The following is a 27,778-nucleotide window of genomic DNA, read 5'->3' on the forward strand; positions in this document are numbered from 1 at the left end:
TGAGCAGAGAGCCCAATGCGGGACTCGATACCAGGACCTGAGATCATGACCCGAGCCGAAGGCAGCGGCTCAACCCACTGAGCCACCGAGGCGCCCCATAATGAGCTTCTTGAAATTCATTGATTTGCCATGCTCTTTCTTTTCTCTCTCTCTTTTTTAAAGTTTATTTATTTTTTAAGTTAATTTATTTTTTAAATTAACATATAAAGTATTGTTTGTTTCAGCGGTCCAGGTCCGTGAATCATCAGTCTTACACAGTTCACAGCACTCACCATAACACATAGCCTTTCCAATGTCCATCACCCAGACACACCATTCCCCCCAACCCTCAGTTTGTTTTCTGAGATTAAGGGTCTCTTATGGTTTGTTTTCCTCCCCAACCCATCTTGTTTCATTCTTTCCCTCCCTTCTCCCCAGGAATCCCCACCCTGCCTTTCAAATTCCTCATATCAGAGAGATCATATGATAATTGACTTTCTCTGACTGACTTATTTCGCTTAGCAAAATACCCTCTATTTCCATCCACATCGATACAAATGGCAGGATTTCATTTTTTGACGGCTGCATTATATATATATATATATATATACCACATCTTCTTTATCCATTCCTCTGTTGATGGACATCTAGTTTCCTTCCATAGTTTGGCTACTGTGGACATTGCTGCTATAAACATTCCAGGGCATGCCCGTGCTCCCCCCTTACTAGGAAACTCCCCTGTCTCTAGCCAGGTTATATTCACTCTTCAGGTCTCACCTTAAAAGCCACATCCTCTGGGCTTCACGTACAGTGCCCTCCTTGCGTGCCACCTGCCATCAGAACATCTGCTTTCAATAATAGCCTGTTCACCTGTATAGCCCTCTGTTCAGTTCCCTGAGATCAGGGATGTTGCCTTTCTTGTTCACTGTTCCACCCCTAGCACCTGGCAGTATCTGCAGCTAGCGAACATTTGATAAATATCGGCAGAATAAATACAAAGGCCGGAGTCTCTTTAATAGCGATTTACATTTTCCCTCTGTAATAAACTAGTTGCTTCTTAAGGTAATTCCTGGCATCATTTAAGTTGTCACTGGCGTGACCGACTATGAATAATGCTACACTTCCTCTAACCTACTCCATAAATACAGATATTGATAGGCAAATGAATGAATGAACCCATGGAATGCCACTTAACAAAGCACCCTCCACATTCCCAATAGGGATTATGTCACTCCCAGCCCCTGCATGTTAATGACACAGTGATGTTTTCCCAGATGCCTTCCCATGGTTCTTATCTCTCATGGTATTGGGTATGCTCTGCCCAGTGCTAGTTGGTCGGCCTTAGAACTCTCTTTGAATACATCCGCCTGCTCCTTCCCAGAACTTTGGCTTCAGAAGTGTCTCTCCTGAGAAACGGAGGCTGCAGACGTGCTCAGTAACCAAAGCCAGGTGTAATGAACTGCTCTCGCCTAGACTTGGGGCCCTAACAGGTGGCAGGTATCCGCAGTGCTGGCAGAAGAGACCTGCCTTGTCTTGCACAGCTGAACACAGCATAGCCTTCCCGAGGCCGATCTGAAGTTGCGGCAACCCAAGTTTAAATAGTGGGGACGTCTACATTTTTAAAACAGGAAAATGGAAGGAGTTCTTTTGGAAAAATGAAAATGCCTGGCCGGAGAGCCTCAGAGCACACGCTCCAAGAATATCAAGCGTTCAGTGCTGTTGTGGGAAAGGCCAGCGGGGATGGAGGCAGGGACGATTGGAAGTGGTGCCTCCCTTGAACCTCATTGGGTAGATCCAAGATTTTAAAAGGGTTCCTCTGAAATCGCCCAGCCCCAGAATTTCAAGGACCACTGTCGCCGCCGGTTCCGAGAGAGAGCGCGTTTCTGGGGGAGGTGTGTGCGTGCACGCGCTGGGGGAGGGAAGGCTCGGGAGAGGGGCCACCGCTCTCCGGAGTAAACAGCAGGGGGAGAAGGGGAGCGCGGCGGAGGGCGGCCGCAGGGGGATGAGCGGGCGGGCGCCGGGGGCGAGGGCGGGAGGAGGGGGCCCGGGGCGCGCGGGGCGGCGGGTAGCTAGGAGACCCGCGCGCCTCTGATACCTGAAGCGCCGCCGGGAGGAGCTGACAGCGGCCCCTCCCTGCGTCCCCGCTCCGGACTCGGACCTCGCGCGCAAGGTAAGCAGGGGCGCGGCGTGAGCCCTCCCCCGAGGGCTGCCGGGCCAGGCGCACCAGGTGCCGGTTCGGCCTCTCTGGCTCGCGCCCGCCCCGGTGTCCTGCGCGCGGGGCGAGCGCCGGGCCGGGGTGGGGGGCGGGTGGAAGGGCGGGCAGCGGGGACTCCGACCCTCCGCCAGCTGCGCTGGACCCCCGTCTCCTCTCCCCTTACCCCTTCTCTTGTGCCCCCCTCCCCACGGCAGGCCCCAGAACCCGCCTCCCGGGCTCGTAGGGAGAGGGTGGGAGGGCAGGCGGGCGGTCATGCCCCTTCTCCAGGTGTGTGGCGCAAGCACCCGCGCACGGTTCTCCCCTAGACTCTGCAGTAATTTCCAGGTCGGAGTATCGCAACTGCTCTTCTTCCAAAACATTACCCCCACCCCCCACCTCCTGTGTCTAGCCTAACTTTGCCGGGGGTGTTGGGGTGGGGGTGGCGATGATGACCCTTGATTCAAAGTAGGTGTGCCGTCTGGTCTTTCCTATCAGCACCGAACAAAAGGTTGAGGTTCTTTGGTTTTGTTTTGGTTTTGGTCCCCCCCACCCCGAAAATTAAATACTGTGATGGGTTTTGTAGGTTTTCTGGGGACTGCGCTGTGACTAGAACTTTATCACAGCCTAAAGCAGTAGGTCCTACTCAAGCGCTCAGATACCAATTCAGAAATGGAGTGAGTGTTGCGGGCGGGGGGGAGGTGCACACGCAGGCTTCTGTGCATTTAAAAAGCACGCCCGGGGATTGCGATGTGCACCCCCCTCCCCCAATCTCTTCAAAGTATCTTAAAGGTCCGCAGAAGTGGGAGAGGGGATACCCAACCAGCGGGAAGCATCACCTGGAGAATAAAAACAGAGCGAAAGCTGGTTTCTTTCTTGCTGATGAATTTGGTGGGGTGGTTGGTTCTGAGTTGGCAGTTTTGGGAAGGGAGGGTTAACGTTGGTTTGGAACTCAGACAGAGGGTGGAGAGAAATACCATACTTCTAAGAGCCCTTGTTAAAGAGCTAGCTTTTAAACATCAGGTTTTTTCAATGTAAGAATTCCTTCAGAAGTACTTTGGCGATTAGAAAGGACTGAGGCCTATTCCCATGGAAATCAGAAAATCTTCCTTCTCTGCGCTTGCATGGACTTTCTGTCAATGACCACTGTCGTCTTTACATATTGGTTTCTTTAAAGCCAAAGATCCAAATGCACTATATCTCTGGGAAAACAGAAGGAAGAATAAGCATATAAATTAATTTAGATTCTGTTCACATTCCTAATTACTTGAACCAAGCTCTTCTACCCTGAGTTGGTTGAGAGTGTCTGTACGTTATATTGTGTTTGAATTTATACAGATACTGAATGTTTCTCCATTTTGCACTTTGTCATGCATACATTTCTGCTGCTTTTTGTATATATCTGTATCTGAACTGTTCTAGGTACCTACTGAACTCTCAGTAACTACCAGGGAAAAGAAATGTTTTTATTTTATCTGTCTTTGGAAAATTGAGGTAAAGGACTCATTGAAAAAAAAATACTGTTCCGTTGGTATACCTATTAAATCATACCACCTTTTTATGAAATGAGATGCTCATTATAAAACAGGAATGGGTATTTGGTACCTGCTTTCAAGGATATTAAGGACAAGTAGGAGACTGTCTGTAAAGCATTTTGAACTTTTAAGAAAAGAGTCACTGTCTAGGTATTGAGCCAATATGATTGTTTTCCTGGCAAACTTTTCCTCCTTTCTAAAATTAACTTCCCCCTAGGAAAAAGAGTGCAGATGCACACGATTCAGCCAACCAAGACGAGAAAATACTGTGTTTGAATTTTAAAAGTGACCTTAATTCATCCCTATAGATCTAGTGTTTGCAGCCTATGCCACAAAATATGCAGAAGTATTCACTGCTTGCTGACCTTTTCAAAGCACTGGCTTAATGAGGGGTGTTATGGACAGGGTACAATATTATGTTATGAGTATTCTTGGCTTAGGTCAAACGATTATCATTATTTTCCTAAGGTTTTTGTGTAGATGTGTGTGCACTGGGTCTGGGACTTACATAATTATGTATATATACGTAACACATGTTTTTAATAGGAACAAAACCCCACAATATTTTTCTCTGTGGCAGAACGCTGTAAGCATTAGGTTTTGATTACATTTTCATGGAAATTTTAATATGACAGAACTAAAAACTTCAAGGAAATAATTCCATAAAGATCTATTTGGAACTGAAGGCCTTTTTAATAAAAGATGTTTGGAGCCCTTAGCTGTGTGCTTAGCATGCGCAGAGCAGTCCTTTGTGACTAAGGGTGGTAGGTCCAAGTCTGGCAGCTCAGACAGCGGATGGTTAGCTCTTGCCACTCTTTTTCGTTTTTCAGACCTTCAATTTGGTCTGTAACTTGATGCTTCACTGATCCCCACACTCTCCCTGCCACGCCAGCTCACAGAGGAATTGCTGGCACTCTGAGTTTTTTTTTTCCCCTCCCCATCAATTAGAACATGTTTGCATTGGTTGCAGAATGCAGTTACATTTTTAGCCCAGCATTCTACGAAGTACCTTGAGCCACAGAGAGAGTAGCCTCCGTGCAGCCTCGATCACAAACTGCCTTACTTAATCAGGCTATATTAATTTCCCTTGATTCAGCTCTGTAGAAATAATAGAATCATAGAGTATTAAAATCAGAAGGCACTTTAGAAGCCATCCAGATTCTAATAATTTCTTTCTACAGTTGAATATTGAAGCACTCGCAAACCATAATCCAAACTTTGAACGTAGGCATTACTTTTTATATTCTTTCCAGTTCTTGTAGTACTGGGGAATCTGCTCATTCAAAATGAATTTATACATGAGTTCAATAAGGTAGGAAAGGCAGCAAAGTCAGTTGCCAATCTCAGCTAGCTTTCCTGTGAATCTCAGCGTCACCTTAAAGGCAACACAGGTCCTTGACAAAGGGGGTGACATACTTTATGCTAGTTCCTAGTGGCTGGGGACTGCTTCCGCTGACTGTGGAAGAAAAGGAGTGCCCTGAGAAGGACGAGTATATAGAGAGAAGGGTAGTGTGGGGGACCACGCAGTGGGGATGGGGACTGACTCCATTCCTGTATCGTTCAGGAATGGTTAGCCTTCAGAACGCCCCCTAGCGATTACAATCTGAAATAATGGAAGCAATCATTGGAGTTTATAGCCTTCAAAACCCTACTTAATTAAGGCTTGAATTTTGGAAGTCCGATTTCTTGATGTGTTTGTCTTTCAAGATCTTTAGTCTTAAAGATCTACCATCCCCAAGGTCCTAGCATTGAGACCTTTATCTTTTGTCACTTATAAAAGAATTTTCCTGATAGGTAGGCACCAATCTTAAAAAACCATATAGACTCCAGGGTAGTATTCTTGCCAATGGTATGTCTCACTGCCAATTATTTATTTATATTTATTTCTTCAAGCTATAGTTCACTTTATTTTTCTTGTATAAAACTTTGTGGGGGGTCACAGCTGGAGTCTGAGTCCTCTGCACCCAGAGGTGTGAACTCTGGTGTGGGTCTTTACAAGATGGTCAGTGAATTTCTGATAGGGAGACTTGGTGAACACTGTCCCCTTCCAGAGGTCAGGGTGAGATAGCTTTAGGTCTTGGAGATGACATCAAAAGTAACCTTGGCAAAGTGTCTGTCATCAGTTTTGGCCATCATCAGTAGCTTCTTGGGCACGGGGCTGAGACAAATGCCAGTGCCTCTGGGGGTAGAGATGAGATGAACCAGCACAGAACCACAACAGCCAGTCACCTTGCCTAGGACAGTGTGGGACTTGCTGATCTTTCCCCCAGTAGCCTTGCCACAGTGGGACGATGGAAAGCTTGGCCAGGGTGATGTCCCCACGGATGGCAGTGGCTACCTCCTTGGAGCACTTGACCCCCAGACATAGGTGTCCACTGTAATCTCCGATGGCAACAAATGCCTTGAACCTGGTCCACTGGGCTACATGGGTCTGCTTTTGGCACAGGCATGGTCTTCAAAACCTCATCCTTGAGGAATGCTCCCAGGAAGAAGTCAATGATCTCAGATTCTTTGATGGGCAGGGAGAAGAGACAGATGTCCTCCAGGGATTTGATCTTCATGTCCTTGACCAGGCGGCCCAGCTTGGTGACAGAGATCCACTCCTTGTCGTGGCCTTACCTCCTTGAGCTCCCTGGCCTCAGCCCCAGCCAGACTCACCGCCTCCATGGTCCCGATGCTGCTGTTGAAGCCTCAGGGGAAGCCAGCCCTACCTCCCATTCCAATCCCACCTTCCCCACCCCTCCCCACTTTTCAGAAAAGTTCTTGTAGCTTACTGCTTCTTCCCCAACATACTCTATTAGTGCAGACTCCTCTTTCTTTTTGAAATCCTACTCCCCATGAGCATACTTTAGTCCTTGACCACTATTTTCTGGGAAACCATGTGAGCAGAAAGAGGTAAGAGTGTTTGGAATATTGTATATAAATGTGTATATAAATATATTTAAGTTTTCAAGTAGGCTTATGAAAAAGGCCAAGGACCATATCAGGCAATGGACTTTACATTTTGGCTTTGGAAAATAGGAGTATGGAGAGGACTGTCAAAATCGCCTCTGATCCCACTACCCAGACATAGCTACATCTCACACTTTGGCATAACTTTTCTGGGTTCATAACCTTTATGCATATGAACATACATGCATATATGCATGTTGTTACAGAATTAAGATTTTTTTCTATGCGTTGTTTATTTATTTTTTTAAATTAACAATACAAAAATTGACCATGCTATTCAACATTTTTTCTTTCGCTGTCTGGACTATACTTTCTTTGCTCCTTCTTCTGAGATAGCTAAAAAGCATAGAGCTTAAAAAAAATTCTTGACATTTCCAACTATTGCTGCCTTTAAGGTTTTTGCTTTTTTTTTTTAAAATAATTATGAGCTCGTTTTCCCTAAACAGTGCCAGGAAAAAATGATATTTAACAGCTTTCTTTCTGTAAGGCGAGAAATTGGACACATTTACTATTTCTCTTTCTCTGTCCCCTCCATGTCCTAGTTTTTTTGTTGAAAAAAATCTAGTGATATAATGTAGGGTTATTAAAATCAAATTTATTATTGTTTCATAAATGCCAAAATCATCTTTTTTTAAAAAAATTTTTAAAAAGATTTTATTTATTTATTTGACAGAGAAAGAGATCACAAGTAGGCGAGAGGCAGGCAGAGAGAGAGGAGGCAGCAGGCTCCCTGCTGAGCAGAGAGCCCGATGCGGGCCTCAAGCCCAGGACCCTGGGACCATGACCTGAGCTGAAGGCAGAGGCTTTAACCCACTGAGCCACCCAGGCGCCCCAAAATAATTTATTTTTTAAGAAGAATTACTTTTAACACTTTCTTTAAGGTTTATACCCATATTGACCAAATTTATTTAGTCTTAACTCTGTTTAAGGCATTCTACTGCTTATACCTGGTTAATAATGTTACCATTCCTCCAGCCTTAAATTCATGCCATAACAAATTCAAGTATATATTCAAGTAAAATTTTTAGGCCATATGTAGCTGAGAAGTTTTTAAGAAATTGCTTTCGGAAAGCCTTGCACAGATGAGATTACTTTCTGTTTTTCTTGCTTTATATAAAATGCTTGGGTCATAGTCCTTATCTCAAGGCTCTCTAGATAGGGCTTGATTGAATTCTAGCAATGAGGGTTGCAGAAGAAAAGTCTGGGGTATTTCTGATTGCTATTCTTTTGTAGGTAATCTGTTTTTCTTTTTTTTAAAGATTTTATTTATTTGTTTGACAGACAGAGATCACAAGTAGGCAGAGAGGCAGGCAGAGAGAGAGGGGGAAGCAGGCTCCCTGCTGAGCAGAGAGCCTGATGTGGGGCTCAATCTCAGGACCCTGGGATCATGACCTGAGCCGAAGGCAGAGGCTTTAACCCACTGAGCCACCCAGGTTCCCCGGTAATCTGTTTTTCTGTCTGGATGCTTAAAGCATTGTGTTCATTTCCCTAACACTAAAAAAAAAAAAATAATAATAATTTTTTTTTTTTTTGCCAGACTGTATCATGATAATAATCTGTTTTATTTTTTCCCTGGTACTCTTTGAGTAGTGTTGATTTGAAGACTTAAAATCTATTTTTCATCTCAGTGTTCAATTCTTGTGATGATTTCTTTATGGATATCTTTCTTTTTGGAAACATGCATACATTTATGCATTCATCTCCCATATCTCATTGTTCATTTAATAAATGTAATCTTTCTGCCTTTTCTCTGAACATTGGCAGAGTTTCTCAAGCCTATCTTCTACTCTGTTGAGATTTTCAGTTATTTGGGAGTCGGCATTGATATATTTGGTTGTCTTTCCTAATGTCAGATCCTTCCTACTTTGTGGTTACCTACCTTGGCTTCATAGCTATGACGCCCTTTTCCTTCTTACTGAGTCGACCGCATAGTAGATCCATCCATGTTTGGACTGTCCAGCAACTTTATGTACATCTTGTTTATGGTAATTCCTTAGAAGAGTCTCCTTTTGAAATACAGTCTTTTCATATACCTAGTATTTTCTGTCCGTTTGCTCTGCCTTGAAGAAGTGCTCCACATGTGATGTGGAGCCCTGCTGGATTCCCCGGTTGGTGAAGCAAGGAGGTTGAAATGTGCTATGATTTACTTTACTATCTCAGAGAGATAGGCAGGAGCAAGAGACTGATGGTATTAAAGAAAAGAGCCTTGGGTCTTCACAAATTTTTTTTTTTTAAATATATAATACCTGAACTTCATTAATATAGAAACTTTTGGGAACCCCTGGCTGGCTCAGTCAGTAGACCAGCAACTCTTGATCTCAGGGTTGTGAGTTCAAGCCTCATGTTCGGTGTAGAGATTAGTCAGAAAACAACAGCAGCAACAACAAAAACTTTGTTTTCAACCACTTTTTTTTATTTTTTAAAAGATTTTATTTATTTATTTGACACAGACAGAGATCACAAGTAGGCAGAGAGGCAGGCAGAGGGAGAGGAGGAAGCAGGCTCCCTGCCAAGCAGAGAGCCTGATGTGGGGCTCGATCCCAGGACCCTGAGATCATGACCTGACCCGAAGGCAGAGGCTTAACCCACTGAGCCACCCAAGCACCCCATGTTTTCAACCACTTTTATACATTACCTTGCGTTATCCTTAAAACAGTTGTTTTTGAGTTCAACGACCATGGCCTTTGGGTTCTGGAGATTGTGGGTTGAATACATTCCTTAACATTAGTTATGAAAGCTTTGCAAATTACTTTAATGTCCCTAACCTCATTTCTTCACCTGGAAGAAGTAATGTTTACCACATAGAAAGGTACAGGTTACAGGCGATAATTACATAAGAATTGTCAGAACATAGTTTGTAGTAGAAGGCATGGGTGAGATGGCCCCAGGAGAGCCTGGAGCAGGAAGGGACCTTCAACAGTGAAGCCTTGAGGAGGAAAAGCCAACAAAGGAGACGAGCAGGTGGCACCTGGGTGGCACAGTGGGTTAAGCGAACGACTTTTGGTTTTGGCTCAGGTCATGATTTCAGTGTCCTGGGATCGGGCCCCATCTCGGGCTTTGCACTCAATCTGGAGTCTGCTTGAGACTCTCTCTCTCTCTCTCTCTCTCTCTCTCTCCTTCTGCTCATGCTTGCTCTCTCTCTCTCTAAAATAAATAAATGAAATCTTAAAAAAAAAAGAGAGAGGGATGAGTAGGAATGGTCAGAGTGAAGGACAAAGATCAGAAGAGAGTGGAATCAGAGAATCAAAGGGAATTTAGATATTTCAGATGCATAGAACTCCCATTAGCGTCATGAGCGTTGGGTTTGGCAGTTGGTTAGACTGACCTCAGACACAGACCCTTTGAGTGCAGAGAGGCAGTAGGAGGAGGACACCAGTGGGTTGATTAGCATGTATAGGGAGGAAGATAGGAAGTGTAAACAGCCAATGAAAACCTGTTTCTCCCTTAAGGGAAAGGGATAAGACAGGAAAGGAGAGAGAGAGAGGTCAGTAGCTAGGTGGTTACTCCAGACTGCAGATTGCGATTTCAAGAAATAGGAAAATTTCAGTAGAAAAAAGGTATGAAAGTTTGCCAAGTAAAAATTTTTTTTTTCAAGGAAGGACATTAAAAATATGACCATCTGATACCAACTTATTTCTGGAAAGAAAGAAAATATTGACATGAAAAAATGGAATACATTTAGCTTTCTGAGAAGGTCAGTCTCTCGGTAAAGTTTTTTCTTTTTCCATCCAAGATTTACTTTTCCCGCCCTGGGCTCAAGGTTCCACCTCTCTTCTCCTGTCGAGATCTGGCTTCGCCCATGGTCTTCTCTCTCAACTGTTTTCTGTCTCTTCTCTGTTGAGTCTCTCCCACGATTATAGAACTATGCCCCACTCCATCTTTAAACAAATATAGGTAAGAAGTGATGAGGACCTGCATGAAATCAGTGGCAAGAGGATGCAGAGAGTGGCCAGATAGGGAGGGAGGACTTATAAATAGCATTCATAGGACTTGGTGACTGATTGGAGGTGGCAGGTGGGCAGGAGGGAGGAACCTAGGATGACTTCCAGGGTGACAATGCTACGTGGCGCTGTCATACAGGAGGATTGGGGCTGGGAGGACAAAACGCATGGACTCAGCCCAGCATGCAGGGAGCCGGACGAGTTGGGAACTCTGCCCCCACCCCACAGCAGCCTTTGTCTTCTCTTGCTTCGTGGGTTGGAGTCTACACCTTGCTTTCTGCAATTATTTGCCTCTTGGGAGTTCAAGCCCTGCACGCAGGAGTTGGTGAGCTAACAGACTACGTGTATTTTCTACTGGAAAAAAGTAAAAATGAATCAAACGATAGAAATAGGAGTCCCCATGTCACGGGGTGTCTAGATGGAACCTTTTGAGTCTTCGGTTTTAGCTGTGACTCAAGACGGTAAAGGCCATATTCCGAAGTCAGATGTAAGACCACGGCGCAGAGTTGGAAGAGGGAGCACAGGAAAATCAGCTTCACACTGGTTGTGATGAGCTCATTGGCCACTTCCAGCTGATAAAACAGGCCAGAGAGGCTAAGAAAATAATGATTAGAAGATCATTTTTAGAGAGTTGGGAGGTTTGAGTCCCCGCGCCTGGCCACCTCGATAGAGGGTTATGAGGTCATGCCTCTTCAACTCAAGTCTAGAGTAAAGGGTTTTCCACAGACCATTTGGAGTGTCTATGATTGGGAGGTGTCGTGGATGAGAGATTGGTGCCTGAGAAATCTAAAGGACAAGAGACCGGCCAGCTCCTCTTCTTGTAGATCAACAGAGGCGCTGGTGCATTGTGCCATAATTCGAGAGAGCACAGACTTCAGGATTGTTCCCCAAGGACCAAAGGTACCCGACACTGAAGCTGAGGTCATCTCAGGTCATGTGCAAGAGGGCCACCTGGACCCCAGCGGGGTAAACTGAGGAAAGAGCCATCAGTTAGCATGTGCGCCAAGGGATCTGTAGGCGATGGGGGTAGAGCTGAGGTTCTCTACCTCTCAACCCCCATTCCCCTCACCACCATCCCCAACCCTTGCTCAAGAGGAAAAAGTAACCTTTGAAAACCTACCAAGCTCACGGATGACCAGCGTTAGATTATTAATCAAGGGAGAATTTTCCTGCTGTCTCTTCCCTGTGCCCCCGCCATGTCATCCCCACTTTGGTATCAGGAAGTGGCATAAACCTCTGTTAGCCAAAGAGAGAGGACTCTTTCCTTGTCCACCTTTCCCAAAGTGTTCCGTAAAGATAGATGTTCGGTAGATCACAGCCGTAGGGAGACGCTTAACTTTATGTGAGCTGGAAGTCTGAGTGCTTTTTAGGATGGGACCCATTAATTACAGAATGACGATCAATTTTGGGGATTTAGAGTGACTCGAGTGTCCTCATTATTTAAGAGGAGCTGAAAACGTCATGACAATTGTCCCGGATTTCACCCGAGGATTAGGGAAGAACAAACCTCACATCCTAAAAGAGGCCATGGAGAAAACAGATAAAGTCATTTTCTGATGCTATCCCACGAGTCCTGCTTGTTCACTGCGCACAGAAACCATCTGGGGCTTTTCAATGGTCCGTAATTGACAAGAGGATGGAAGAGGAATATTAAACAGAAATGTCACGATAACTATTTTCAGTTCTGAAAAGGATGCTAGGAGAATTTTAATCAGGCAATTAAAATATACATCAGGTAATTTAAGAATACGGTTTGCAGTCTGTTTCACAGCTGGGGAAATGATCTGAGATACGGCCTTTGTGAAATAAGCCCATAAGACATTTTCTCCCTTCTGTTTCCAAAGAATCACAGAAGCCATAAATGGCTAAGATTAATTGTTTGCCATATTCTGCCATTGATCAATTAAAAAAAAAAAAGAGAAGAGAAAACATGTGTTCCTGTAAAACAATAAAGATAATGCCCATAAACCAATACATTCTAGAATAAACAAAAATGCTAATGGATTTCTCTTTTCAGCTTTTGGGAATTTTAAAAGGACTTTAAACTATTAGCTTCCATATTCCCAGAATTTGCCAAGTTAGTCAATGAAAGTCTTTAATGGTAAAGGAGTGACGAGGGAACGATCTAAATAATGTTTCTATTAATGTATTCCTAAAAGTGGAAAAGACAACTTGAAAAATACGTATGATTCACCCATAAAGTATTTACACTGACCGAGGACAAGCGCAGTTTATTCCACAGAAGTGGAATTTGGGATCCAGAAGTAGGATATAACATTGACCCAAATAGATGGAAGAAAGTGGTGACTTGGCACAAGGATATGAGTCATTCTGTGGGTCTAGAGGGAATGCAGCTGTGCCCTTAGGATCCCAAGGGCGATGCCACCTTGGTCCCCTTGAGCATGAGGATAAAATGTTATTCCCCTGATGTTGTTCCATTACCCTCATTATCAAGACTGGAGAGAGACTGGAGGGCTGAATCGCTACATTATATCCTCAATGCTAATAATATGGTCAATGATACTGGAACAAAAAAGGAAAGACTAGAGAGAGAGTTGCCTGTTGGCTTTGAGGAGCACATTGCCACGCTGTGACAGGCCACGTGACTAAGACTCAGAAGCAGCCGCTGAGTTTGGGGTGGGGTGTTTCATGGCTGGGGAAAACTAATCTATCCCCCCATTTTCTCGAGTCTGTACTCTTGGCGTGATTATAAGCATATGCTGGGTGTTCTGCTAGCCTCGTGTCTCTCAGCTTCTATACTGTGCACTAAATTTCTCTGTGTCCTGGGCTTTCTTCAGCGTTATCTTGAATTTCTCTGATTCTCTCTTCAGCCGGCTGCACTGATGGGCTTTTGCTTTAATAATACAGTGGAACCAACAACCTGCAAACCTCAGCGGCTTGCAACAGGTATTTCTTTCTTGCTTAACCTGCACATGAGGGGCTGCTGGTCAGGTGCACTGTCTTTGCTCCAGGCCGTGGGTCAAGTTCCGTGAGACCCAGGCTGGAGCAGGGGAGCAGCCCCGCCTCAGGTGTGAGGTTCTGGTGGCGCGCAGGAGGGCCGGTGGGCTTGCCCTGTTTCCAAAAGCTTCTGCTCACAGCTGGTGTGGAGTCCCTTCACGCCATTGACCAAATCAAGTCAGTGGCCAAGCCCATGACAGATGGAGAACCAGACCCTTCCACAATGGAGGACGAGAAGAAATTTTTTTTTTTTTTTAAAGATTTTATTTATTTATTTGACAGAGAGAGATCACAAGTAGACAGAGAGGCAGGCAGAGAGAGAGAGAGAAGCAGGCTCCCTGCTGAGCATAGAGCCCGATGTGGGACTCGATCCCAGGACCCTGAGATCATGACCTGAGCCGAAGGCAGCGGCTTAACCCACTGAGCCACCCAGGCGCCCCGAGAAGAAAATTTTTAAACACAACCTATAAAAACGGCCTCCTTTTGTTTTCCCATTAACCACATTTTAAATTCTAGATCTCAACATGGTTCTTTCTCAGTCTTGTTCTTTTACCTCCTGATACCTTGTTCTTGACTTACCAGCCATTATCTTGTCCAACATTTTAAAAACATTACAGTTCTGGGCGCCTGGGTGGCTCAGTGGGTTAAGCCACTGCCTTTGGCTCAGGTCATGATCTCAGGGTCCTGGGATTGAGGCCCGCATCAGGCTCTCTGCTCAGCAGGGAACCTGCTTCCCTTCCTCTCTCTCTGCCTGCCTCTCTGCCTACTTGTGATCTCTTTAAAATCTTTAAAAAAACAAAAAAACAAAAAACATTGCAGTTCTTAGAGTGCCCTCTACCCTGTACCTTTGGTGGAGTAAAGTCGCCTTTTTGATTCATCTGCTGATTTTCCTCTCTCATGGCGGTTTGCTGGGTCGCCCCGTGCCTTATCATCTTCGTGAGTTGCCTGTGCCTGGTTCATTTCTACTGTTGAGGTCGCATGCTCGCTCAGTTTGGGATCTGGTTTCCAGTCCTGTGTCCTTAGAGTTCGTTTGAACTTCCTGTGCCTTGAGCAGGCTCAAGTCCCCTATTTCTCGCTGCTGACCCTTTTCCCATTTATATCCCGGGGCCAGTGGTCTGCTTTTGCAATGCTTTTCTCCCGAGAGGATAGGGTGTTTTTTTCTAGTCTTCCACCCTCTTGACTTTCTGCGAGGGTCTCCATTCCAGTTCCATGCGGTGGATAAGCTCGACGCTCCGAGATGAGTATCTGTTCTCGTATTCTTCCTTCATCTTCAATTCTTAATCACCCTTGTGGGGTTTGAGTTTCTTGTTCGTTTCTGGGACATTTCCCTGTCTGGCTTTTTTGCCCAGCTATGCATTTAAAAATCATTTGTTTTATTTTATCGAAAGCTTATATGGGTGAGCAGAGAAGGCTGTGGGATGGTGTGGCCAAGGTGGGGATGGAGTAGATGTCCCAAGTCGTGCCTTATTGACGTGCCTTATTGACGGGTCCTTACACTCGTTTTGTGATTCCCCCTCCCCCAAATTCCATTTTACTTTTCATTGGAATTACATTGATCTGTAGATTAACTTGGAGAGAATTTACGTATTTACAATGTTGAGTCCTTTCATGTACGAATCTGGCTTACATCTTACCATTCACCTGAGCCTTCTCTCAAATGTCCTACTGAGATTGTGCAAATAAGAAATAGGTATTGTATACGTATTGTTAAATTTAGTTCCAGATTTTATGCTTTATTCCTAGGTATTATTCCTGGCTGATTGAATAACCATAAGCAAATTATCTAATCGTAGTTTTAATTAGGTTTGAACTGTTTAATTGCTATGATTTAACTCAATGACTTAGTGAATATAAAGTAAAAAAACCTATGAAATAATTCAGTTGAACATTTTCATTTTTGAGTTTGGTCTTAATATAGTAGAGGCCAGAGATTGCAAATATGCATTTATCAAAATTCCTCAAAATATGTATAAGCAGGTGCCTGGGTGGCTCAGTGGGTTAAGCCTCTGCCTTCAGCTCAGGTCATGATCTCAGGGTCCTGGGATCAAGCCCCGCATCAGGCTCTCTACTCAGCGGGGAGCCTGCTTCCCCCTCTCTCTCTGCCTGCCTCTTTGCCTACTTGTGATTTCTCTTTCTGTGTGTCAAATTAATAAATAAAATCTTTAAAAAAATATGTATAAGCAAAACTTTCTGAAATGCAAGTAAAAATAAAAACTACTAGCAGTTAACTGAATTAATATGTATGGCTTTGTTACTTGGTACATGCCAGGATTGGGATGTGTAAAACCACTGGCTGAAAGAAGGAAGTTGTGGGGCCTAGGTCGGTTGCTAGACTGGAGAGCTTGGCTTTGGGCAACAGACAGTAAGTGAGCAGGGGACGGGGGATGGGGGGTGGAAGGGTGTCTGTATTGCTAGGGTGTGGTAAAAGGCAGCTCGGACATAACAGAAATGTTACCTTCCTGGAAAGGCCTCCTAGAGCCCTTAGTACAAACTGGGGACGGCACCCCTGTGAATGACAGAATAACTGTCTACCCGGGTTTCAATGACCCTCAGTTTTAAAGGATTTTGCAAAATTGTTGTAAAAACATATTACTTTTTTGGGGGCGCCTGGGTGGCTCAGCGAGTTAGGGCCTCTGCCTTCGGCTCAGGTCATGATCCCAGGGTCCTGGGATCGAGCCCTGCATCAGGTTCTCTGCTCATTCGGGAGCCCGCTTCCCTTCTTCTCTCTGCCTGCCTCTCTGCCTACTTGTGATCTCTGTTTGTCAAATAAATAAATAAAATCTTAAAAAAAAAACCCATATTACTTCTTTTAATTAAAAAAGAGATGTAATCTAAGGACGGTCCCCCCAATCAACCAAGACTAAATGGGCAAATCTTAAAACTGATTAGGGATTTCTGGCTGCAATATTCTCTACCTTATTTCTAGCTATTCTGGTATGCTTAGTTAGCCCCCTGTGCTAAAATTTGCTCATTTTAGAAAATTGCACCTTTAGAAAATTGTACCTTTGCTATTTATGTTTATTATTGTTTTAAAATTGCTGGACAACATTGAAAATATAAAGTCTTGGGGCGCCTGGGTGGCTCAGTGGATTAAGCCGCTGCCTTCGGCTCAGGTCATGATCTCAGTGTCCTGGGATCGAGTCCCGCATCGGGCTCTTTGCTCAGCTTCTCTCTCTCTCTCTGCCTGACTCTCCGCCTACTTGTGATTTCTCTCTCTGTCAAATAAATAAATAAAATCTTTAAAAAAAAAAAAAAAAGAAAATATAAAGTCTTAAAATATGCATATTTAGTTGTGATGCCACAAAACTTCTGAGAGCAGCCTCAGGGAGCTGTGGGAAATAAAAAAGCCCCAGTACACGATTTCCTAAAATGAAACACACACTGGATAAAAACCTAACAGGATATCCGTTCTTGAGGTTGGGACTTGTATATGCCATTCAGGTCACAAATTAACTTATTCATTGGATAAATATACTGTCTTTATGTTGGTTGGTTTTGTTTTTACCGTCTCCCTCCTAATATGAGTATGGATGGAGAAGATGAGGGAAAGCAAGTCACATTTGTCAAATCTGAGAGCCTGGACAAAAGCTGTTAGGAGCTGCTGTGTCTTGCCCCCTTTATATGTACGTAATGTTGAATGTACGTTGAATCACTTCGATACACATGATCTCACTGGGGCCTTACAGCAATGCCCCGAAGCAGATATTGACAATATTAACCTTTCTATTTGACCCAACGGAAATCCCTAAGATGAAGTAGACTTGCCCAAGGCCTTCCAATTAGAAACCTGAAGGGTTTGACCTAGAAAAGATGGTCGAGGTGAGGTGTGGGGTTTGGGAAAAAGTAATAAATAAGCCGACACGTGTGGGTTTTTGGGTGTAGTAGTTCATCTCTCTGTAATACACCTTTCCATCCTTTGGTGGGGATAATTAAGACTTTATAATTTTTTTCTCTTTAAGTCAAAATGTTTTATTAGCTTTATAATGGAGGAAAGGCTTTGAAGACATAGGAAAAGGCTTATATTTAGAGAAATGAGACAGAAGTAGAAGGAGGTAGGTTATGCTTGGAAGTTATGTGTAGCTCACACCTGTTGTGTGTCTGGCTCTGTGAGGCTCTGTGTGCAGGTGAGAGGGATTCTCGCACCCATTTGACAGACCACAAAACTGAGGCTCAAAATGATTTAAGCTTATTTAAAAATCTTTGTTATTATTTTTAAGATTTTGTTTATTTGAGAGAGAGAGAATGAGTGGGGAGAGGGGCAGAGGGAGAGGGAGAAGCAGACTCCCCACTGAGCAGGAAAGCCTGAACTCGGGGCTCCATCCCAGGACTCCAAGATTGTGACTTGAGTCTAAAGCAGACGCTTAAACAAGTGAACCACCCAGGTGCCCCACCTTTTATTATTCTTTTTAAAGGTTTATTTATTTAAGTAATCGGTGCACACGATGTGGGCCTTGAACTCACGACCCGAGATCAAGAATTGTATGCTCCTCCGACTGAGCCAGCCATGTGTCCCAAGGTTGAAGCTTAGTAATCAGCGCAGGTTTAGTTACGCAGCTACTCATGAAAAAGCAAGAATCCGAACTTGGGCCAAACCGAACTCTCCTCGTCTACGCAGGCTCTCAGGGAGAGGCAGATCCAGTATGATGGCCTTTGCGACAACTGCTCCCCAAGACGGAGCCCAGGTGTGGGTTCTCTCTCATGGCGACGCCACCAGTAATCAATAAATCATGATTGCTGGCAGAGCCTTATTGATTCGACTCTGGAGAGCCCTTTCTCATTGGATCCGCTTATTAATGTAGAGTTTAGAGCTGGAAGGGCCTTGGGAAATTAGAATTTGCAGACTAACGGCGTTTATCAGAATCCTTCTGTTGGGGGGAGCCTGGGTGGCTCAGTGGGTTAGGCCGCTGCCTTTGGCTCGGGTCATGATCTCGGGGTCCTAGGATCGAGCCCCGCATCGGGCTCTCTGCTCAGCAGGGAACCTGCTTCCCCCTCTCTCTCTGCCTACTTGTGATCTCTGTCTGTCAAATTAATAATTAAAATCTTTCTAAAAAAAAAAAAGATTGTCTTGGTTCACGTAGGCAGTTAGACAACTTAAGCCTCAGTGATTCTGTTCGAGTTCTTTCTGATGTCCTCTTTCATCACCACCAACTTGCAATTTAGTTTCTGATTTAATGAGTTGGGGCTTTAGGTAGACTTTTATTTTCAAAACAAACCCCTGCTTTTCTGTGATGTAGATGAATGAACAATGCAGTGCCCTGTGCTTTGGGTTCAGAAATCCCGTGAGAAGCTCTTTAATGATAATTCAAGTTAGTTGCAAACAGCTGCGGCAGGGGGAGACACACCGAGCTGGAGGGTCCACAAGGAGGTGTGCACAGTGCCTGTGAGACCAAAATGTGGCTTCAGGCAGGAAAATAATTTCTTTAAATCCACTAAGTTTATTTTACATTCATCTCCAAAGTGTGATTGCCAGCATATACAGTTTATGACTTGGCATCTTGTCCTACCCTGGTCATGTTTAATGACTTCGAAACATGATTTCACAAATCTTGAGGTTTATGTGAATATAAACGTTTACTTTTTCAGGGAGGTAAAGCGGGCTCCTGGAGACAAGAGCAAAGCAAGAGTGTTTTTTTCCTTATATTAGATAGTTGGAAGAAACCCCACGGAGGAATCCGTCATTTGTAGACGGGAAAAGAGCGTAGCTAGTTTTAACTTCAGTTGGGATCATCCATCTGAGCTGATCAGTAGCTCACTGGGGCTCTGTTTTCATTCTTTAGACCCTAGCTTGCTTGCTTTCTTTTTTTTTAAGATTTTATTTTAGGTGGGGGAGAGAGCCCAGGGGGAGCAGAGGGACCCAGGGAGAAGCAGACTCCCTGCTGAGCAGGGAGCCCAACTTGGGGCTTGATCCCAGGACCCCAAGATCATGACCTGAGCCAAAGGCAGACGCTTAACCAACTAAGCCACCCAGGCGCCCCTAAACCCAGCTTTTTTAACAGCACAGATCAAGATATTTAATAACATAAGATTCAAATGAAGTGTTTGGGGCTCAGTTGACTTGCTTTATAATCTTTTATTAAAACAGATTCACTTTTTAAAGGGAGTCCTAGGGGCGCCTGGGTGGCTCAGTGGGTTAAGCCTCTGCCTTCAGCTCAGGTCATGATCTCAGGGTCCTGGGATCGAGCCCCGCATCGGGCTCTCTGCTCAGCGGGGAGCCTGCTTTCCCCCCTCTCTCTGCCTGCCTCTCTGCCTACTTGTGATCTCTCTCTCTGTCAAATAAATAAAATCTTGGGGCACCTGGGTGGCTCAGTGGGTTAAGCCTCTGCCTTCGGCTCAGGTCATGATCCCAGGGTCCTGGGATCGAGCCCCACATCGGGCTTTCTGCTCTGCAGGTAGCCTGCTTCCTCCTCTCTCTCTGCCTGCCTCTCTGCCTACTTGTGATCTCTGTCAGATAAATAAAGAAAAAATCTTTAAAAAAAAAAAATAAAATAAAATCTTAAAAAAATAAAGGGAGTCCTATTTTTGATTTCACATTTTCCTTTCTCAAAGAGGAGTTTCTACTGCCCTTTCCATATTACATAAGTCAAAACTTCTTTCTGTTAATATTCTTAATGATCAAGGGTAAATATGAGCGTCTTTATCTCCTCAACTGACTGAACAGAATGACCTTGGTTCAGGGAAAATGTCATGGGCTGATCCCCATAAGGAAAAATATAATATTACATTATTGCCTTATAGAATTTCGAATTCTCTCATCCCTGTAAGAAAAGGCACAAATATAAGCAAAGAGAAATAAATAACAGAAAGATAGTGCATTAAGCACAGTAAAGCATAGTCAGAATGAACAGAAACCTTTTGCTTTGGTTGGGGAAACTATTCCTAGATGTTTGTGTAGGGCTCTTTGGAGCAAACCCAATGCAACCTACTTGCATTGAACAAAGTGAGATTTTCTACTTTTGTGACCATTTGGAAAACAAAGCAAAAAATAAAAAAAATAAAAAATAAAAAAAGAGAGAGAGAGAAAAGAAAAGCAACCAAATAATTACCATTTTTGCCTGGTTTTTGGCAGCCGAGACTTCTCTATATTTGAATGTTGCATCTTCAAGAGAATGTATCTTGATTTTCACCCTGTTAATGCAACCAGAGAGAAGTCTGCCTACACAGACTCATTAACTCATTCAGTTGGGACTGTAGGTCACCCCAGGCTAGATGAGACCTTAGAAATTTTCTTTTCTCATCTGGTGATTTTACAAGGCAGGAAACTGATGTGGCTTGCCAGGGTCATTGGTTATCTGGTAGATGAACAAAGGCTATTGCTGGAGGTTCTTGATGCTTAGGGACATTCTTTTTGGCGTCTTTCTGCTTATGATTAAAAAAAAAAATTAGGTACTTCATATATTTGTGCATTCAATCACAGAAGTTCAGTTTCCAGTTTTTCACATTTCAGAAATACGGGGTGTGGCAATAACGCTCTTCTCTAAATACTTCTGGAGTTCTGCCTTCAATATTGCATTTCCAGAGCCCCGTCATGTGATGAGTTTCACCAGTGATTTGCAAGAATCGTGTGTTGCTTCTGAGAGGAAGTATTTAATCCATGGTCTAAGGCCCTCTGGGGATGTGTCTTTATTTTTTTTTTTCTTTTTAAAGATTTTTATTTATTTGAGGGGCGCCTGGGTGGCTCAATGGGTTGGGGCCTCTGCCTTCAGCTCAGGTCATGATCTCGGGGTCCTGGGATCGAACCCCACATCGGGCTCTCGGCTCGGCGGGGAGCCTGCTTCCTCCTCTCTCTCTCTCTCTCTCTCTCTCTCTCTCTCCCTGCTTCTCTGCCTACTTGTGATCTCTCTCTGTGTGTCGAATGGATAAATAAAATCTTAAAAAAAAAGATTTTTATTTATTTGAGAGAGAGAGTGTGTGTGTGCACACAAGTGGGGGGAGCAGAGGGAGACGGAGAAGGAGGCTCCCCGCTGAGCAGGGAGCCCGACACAGGGCTTGATCCGAGGACCCAGAGATCATGACCTGAGCTGGAGGCAGCAGGTGTTTGAAGGACTAAGTCACCCAGTCGCTCTGTGGTAGATGCCTCTGTGGTAGGTGCTTGGTTGGTCTGTATCCCTGAATGATAACGACATGCAGCGCCCCCTGCTGAACTGCAATGCACATTAAGCATGAGCTGAATAACTTTCAAAAAAATTATTTTTATTTGAGTACAATTGACACACAATGTTACATTGGTTTGAAGCATATACTATACTGATTCCGCAAGTCTTTACTTGGTCCTGCACTCACCACAGGTGCACCACCGTCTGTCACCATACAACAAGATTACAAGACCATTGACTGTGTTCCCTATGCCGTAGCTTTTATTTCTATGACTTATTCAGAAACCTCTTTTGGGGGCACCTGGGTGGCTCAGTCGGTAGAGCCTCTGCCTTCGGCTCAGGTCATGATCCCAGAGTCCTGGGATGGAGCCCCGCATCAGGCTCTCTGCTCAGCGGGGGAGCCTGCTTCTCCCTCTCCCCCTGCTCATGTTTGCGTTCTCAGTCTCTCTCTCTCTATGTGTCAAATAAATAAATAAAATCTTAAAAAAAATTTTAAGCCACTGAGATTTGGGACTTATTTGGGACCTCTGGGTACAAACCTGCTAAAAGATGTTTTCTTTTCTTTCTTTCTTTTTTTTTTTTTTTTTTTAAGATTTTATTTATTTATTTGACAGAGAGAGAGCACAAGTAGGCAGAGAGGCAGGCAGAGGTAGGGGGGAGGCAGGCTCCCTGCCGAGCAGAAAGCCTGATGTGGGGCTCGATCCCAGGACTCTGAAATCATGACCTGAGCTGAAGGCAGAGGCTTAACCCACTGAGCCACCCAGGCCCCCCAAAAGGTGTTTTCTTTTAAGGAAGAAAATATTTCTAATTTAGGCTTATAGCATTAAAGGAAAATGAAAAGTTTAGGCAACACATTTAACAATTTAGGGCAAAAACATAATATGTTTTTGAATAAATTTTTTTTGCTTATTGAGGATTTTTTAAAAATTAAAAAAAAATTTTTTTGGTGGACAGTTGTTTCTATATCATTAACTTGATTCTCCACTTTGGTTTTTTTTTAGTCACCCATGGGAGCAATCTGTGCATGGGATGACCGCTGCAGCCCATTTCAACATTTTCTGAGTTATTGGCATTTTATTTTATTTTTTTTTTTTTTAAAGATTTTATTTATGGGCGCCTGGGTGGCTCAGTGGGTTAAGCCGCTGCCTTCGGCTCAGGTCATGATCTCAGGGTCCTGGGATCGAGGCCCGCATCGGGCTCTCTGCTCAGCAGGGAGCCTGCTTCCTCCTCTCTATCTCTCTGCCTGCCTCTCTGCCTGCTTGTGATTTCTCTCTGTCAAATAAATAAAATAAATAAATCTTTAAAAAAAAAAAAAAAAAAAAAAAAAGATTTTATTTATTCATTTGACAGAGATCACAAGTAGGCAGAGAGAGAGAGAGGGAAGTAGGCTCCCCACAGAGCAGAGAGCCCGATGTGGGGCTCGATCCCAGGACCCTGAGATCATGACCCGAGCGGAAGGCAGAGGCTTTAACCCACTGAGCCACCCAGGTGCCCCGAGTTATTGTCATTTTAAATCACAATGAAGATTCAGTAAATGCAACTAAGAATCAGGGAATCTGGGTCCTAGTTTTCATATTGCCAGTGCATGACCTTCATCCTGTCTGGGTATAGGACACCCATCTAAAAATAGGTGTTGAAATAAATCATCCCGAATATCATTCTAGTTCTGTGGGTCTGTAATTCCAGGAAATCAAAGTAACATGCTGCTGACTATTTTGGGTTAGGGCTCTTCCACAAAATTTTAAAATATAAGAACCACGTCTAAGTATATCTTGGAATAACAATGATTCGAGCAATAAATGATGCTTAAATCATCTGCATCTTTTTTTAAAAGATTTTATTTATTTATTTGACAGAGATCACAAGTAGGCAGAGAGGCAGGCAGAGAGAGAGGAAGAAGCAGGCTCCCTGCTGAGCAGAGAGCCTGATGTGGGGCTCAATCCCAGGACCCTGGGATCATGACCTGAGCCGAAGGCAGAGGCTTTAACCCACTGAGCCACCCAGGCGCCCCAAATCATCCGCATCTTAAACTGTCTCAGGATATGGTACATTGTGCTATCAGAGCCCCCCTGCATTTGTAAGTGCTATCCATGATTTAAAAAAAAAAAAAGATTTTCCAGGTTCTTTTGGTATTTAAGTGATTTTCCTTGTATTTAAGAATTTCTTCTTCTTTGGCATGCAGAAAAAGTTTCCTGGGGATGTAATGCAACTGTATGTCTGTCATGTCTGATTTGCCTTTTTAGTTTCTCCAGTTTCTCATAGAGATGGGGTGCCAAGATCTTTAACGCTTTTTCATGAGATTTGTCAACTTGATCAAATTTGCCTTGCTCTGTCTGGATTCTAGGACTTTGGGGAAATGTTGGCAGGTAAACATTAGTTAGCCTCTCGTTTTGATCACAGCGCAAGAGCGGGTGCACTTAGACCTCTGCTCCCAAATCATCGGGTTGCTTTGCCGTCCGTGTGGTTGGAAGGCTTGTGTGACAAAGTCTTCAGGATCAATTGCCGTGTTCCTTCATGGTGGAAGCTGTCACTGGTTTCTTGCTCTGGCTTTTGACTTTTGTTTTCCCAAAAGCCAAAGCAAGTGGGCCACACTCAGGTGCTTGAGTGGCTCATTGGGTTAAGCATCTGCCTTTGGCTCAGGTCATCCTGGGATCATGCCCCATATCGGGCTCCTTACTTAGTAGGGAGACCACCCCCCTTCCCCCACTTGTGCTCTCTCTCTCTTTCTGTCAAATATCATAAGTATTAAATCTTAAGGAGAGGGGCGCCCCGGTGGCTTAGTGTGTTAAGCCTCTGCCTTCGGCTCAGATTGTGATCTCAGGGTCCTGGGATCGAGCCCCTCATCGGGCGCTCTGCTCAGCAGGGAGCCTGCTTCCCTTCCTCTCTCTCTGCCTGCCTCTCTGCCTACTTGTGATCTCTGTCTGTCAAATAAATAAATAAAACCTTAAAAAAAAAATCTTAAAGAGAAAAAAAAGTAGGTGGGCCACAGAACCATCAAGTCATAGCCCCTGGCCTCTAGAGGGTGCCCATCTCAGTTAGGTTCATTTCATTGCTGTACTGATGGCTTGGTAAAGGGTCCAAGGGATCTTTGCAAGCCAGCTCAGTTGTTTTCTTTCATGCAGACAATGTTCTGGTTTGTTCATCTCTATTTATTATTTTTTTGTGTGTTGCAAGGGAATATAATCAGTATTGTAGCACTAAATTTTTTTATTTCGGAGATATAGAAGGATGAGGAGAGTTACTCATGATGACTGTCATTCTTTTTGGTTGTAAAATATACTTTTAAGAATCAGATACTGCCTGAAAATAGAAGCCACTGCATGGCACAGAGCTCCGGGCACTGATTTAAATTCAGTGGCAAATAAAATGATCTTTATGTAAAACTCAATTTTTAAGAAAGCAGCGGTGTGACATTTTGACTAGCGTTACCTATTTTTATATTCCTAAAACATTTCCATTTTTTGCTTTCACCTGCATCTTAAATAGGTAGCTCAGGGCATTCGATATCTTAGCTCAGTGCGCTCACCCAAAGAAATAAAAAATAACACAAATACAAACATGCCTCAGTCCCAGGGGTTCTTATTGGGCTTGAAGTCCCATGTACAAAGGCACCCCTTCAGTGCTTTATAATGCTGGAGAACACTGAATTTAGCAGGCATAACCTTGTCCTCTTTGACTAGTCGTCTTAACTTCACCTTCAGCATTGGTGACTAACAAGGAAGTTCTGTTAGAAAGGTGACCCAGTGCTTGGCAGATTTCACTTGACTCCAAGGAATGCATAAGCCCCAAGGCCAAGCTCACATACTGTAAGCTTTCTGTATGTTTGTGAACTGCAGTCTTGGGGTCTCTCCGTAGGTATGAAAGGTATGTGGGGGAGGTATTTCACTGATGCCTCTATGCCACCACACTCAACGGAGCTACGCCAGAATCCACATGTCACAACTTGGGTGGCTTAGCTGGAGAGAAGAGTAAACGGGACGGAATGCGGTAAGCAGGGCTGTCCTGAAATGTGTTCAGATTTGATGGTATGAGAGATATGTGCATTTTGCTTGATTGTTTTCAGTGGGACATTTGCTATTTTAAATATTCTTTCCAAGCCTTCTAGAAGCTCTTACTCTTTTTTTTTTTTTTTTTTAAATATTTATTTATTTATTTGACAGAGATCCCAAGTAGGCAGAGAGGCAGGCAGAGAGAGAGGAGGTAGCAGGCTTCCCTCTGAGCAGAGAGCCCGATGCGGGGCTCAATCCCAGGACCCTGGGATCATGACCTGAGCCGAAGGCAGAGGCTTTAACCCACTGAGCCACCCAGGTGCCCCTAGAAGCTAGTACTTTTGATTGCTTGAGGTGTTACCATAATTATTTTCTCCAATCTCAGATGGATGATATTAAGAAAAGAGATAATGGGTGTTGCCCGAACTGACTGTTTAATCACTTCACGATAGATGGAAATCAGACCATTGTGCTGTCTGCCTTCAACTTATGCAGTGATGTGTTTCAGCTACTTCTCATTACAATGGGGAAAAAGGAAAATTCTGCTAATTCCATTATTCTGGACTTTCAGTGAATAGACTTTTGCTCACCAACTATGATTAGCTCACCAACTATGCACAAAGGGAGTGAGTACTTATTCTTTTGGTACTTAGCATTTGAGGTAAGTGTGGATTGATTTTTCATTCACACTTGGCAGGTTTTACGAGACACTTAGGTAACTGTACCTACATACCCTATGGGGTTGTTGACAATAATAAGTTTAATTTTTTTTTTTTAAGATTTGTATTTAATTATTTGAGGGGGGAGGACAAGCAGCAGGGAGCAGAGGGAGGAGAAGCAAGGAGGCCGAAGTGGGGCTCGATCCCAGGACCCCAGGATCATGACCTGAGTTGGAGGGCAAGCCACCCAGGTACCCTGATGGGTTTGATATTTGGGGAAAAAAAAATGTTTGAGCTCAACAAAATGAAAGAGCAGGGGAGCAAGAATTCTTGCATAAATGTTCTCTAACCTGTCTCTGTTGGGTTCTGAGGTCAAGAGTGAGCCATTTCTCCTGGGGGAGGGTTGGGTGCCCAGCCTGTGTCAGCTGCCGCTGCTAAGTGTTAGTTATGTGGGGCCCCTGACCCCTTTCCACTTTCAGAACCAGAATAGAACGAATGGTAGCATCAGGATGCAGTGCATTCCAAAATATATTTACTCTGAACCAGTAATCTCTTCCACATCCTGCAAAGCCATCAAGGACATATTTTTTTGTCACTTAGAATTTTTTTGACATTGGATTTGAAATTCTAACCCTCAAATAATGCTGGGAAAAAAAAATGCCATAGTTCAACTAATCCAACTTGTCTACCGTTCAGATCTTTTAATAATGAACTTTATGGACTCATCCACATTCTTTTACGACGATGGAATTTTGCTGTTAAGCATCACGTAAAACAAGAAGACTAATTTTAGAGGGCATCTTTTGACCATGGTATTTGCTATTATGGCATTGGATCTGTATCCACACCCAAGCCTTGGCTCAACCACAGATCGGCAAAGTTTGCAACTCTTTTCTTCGTTGTCTTTGTTCAGAAGCCGCCTCACTCTCAGAGCAATAAGCTAAGAGCATTGGACAAAGTCCCTCCTTAACCACAGTAAAAAAAGAAAAAAAAGCATGATCTTCACAAGAAACATAAAACGAATACACATGAACCTATAATGAACCAATAATGAGGAGAAGAAATAGGAAAACTCCAATTTTGTCCCTGAATTAACTGCACCCATCAATAGGGCCTTTTTTTTTTTTGTTAGTTTTATGCTGTGCCCAGAGTCAGAAGACCCGCGTCTGAGTCTGGCTGAGTTTCTCTTTCAACCCTTCATCCTTCTCAGGCTCCGGTTTCTCTCTACGATGTTGCTACATCTGTACTTGGAGTACTGTTTTTTTCTGTTGCTAATGATTCTACAGGATGGTGTGTGTGGATCTGTTCCGTCAAACACGAAGCACGTGCCAAGTGTTCATTTAAAAAAAAATTGGGGGCGCCTGGGTGGCTCAGTGGTTTAAGCCGCTGCCTTCGGCTCGGGTCATGGTCTCAGGGTGCCGGGATCGAGTCCCGCATCGGGCTCTCTGCTCAGTGGGGAGCCTGCTTCCCTCTGTCTCTCT

General features: G+C 44.0%; 1 protein-coding gene and 1 pseudogene across 1 annotated transcript in view; one reads left to right on the forward strand and one right to left on the reverse strand.

Moving 5' to 3' along the window:
* Positions 1 to 1,975: 1,975 nt before the first annotated feature.
* The window catches only part of RNF144B (ring finger protein 144B), a 170,172-nt gene continuing 144,369 nt past the window's right edge, over positions 1,976 to 27,778 (forward strand). The window contains exon 1 of the mRNA XM_032341202.1: positions 1,976 to 2,149. The gene's annotated coding sequence lies outside the window, so the exon portion shown is untranslated. The remainder of the gene's footprint in view (positions 2,150 to 27,778) is intronic.
* LOC116589440 lies at positions 3,307 to 6,365 on the reverse strand (annotated as a pseudogene).

The sequence above is a fragment of the Mustela erminea genome, chromosome 4 (assembly GCF_009829155.1).
Source record: "Mustela erminea isolate mMusErm1 chromosome 4, mMusErm1.Pri, whole genome shotgun sequence".
Classification (NCBI taxonomy): domain Eukaryota; kingdom Metazoa; phylum Chordata; class Mammalia; order Carnivora; family Mustelidae; genus Mustela; species Mustela erminea.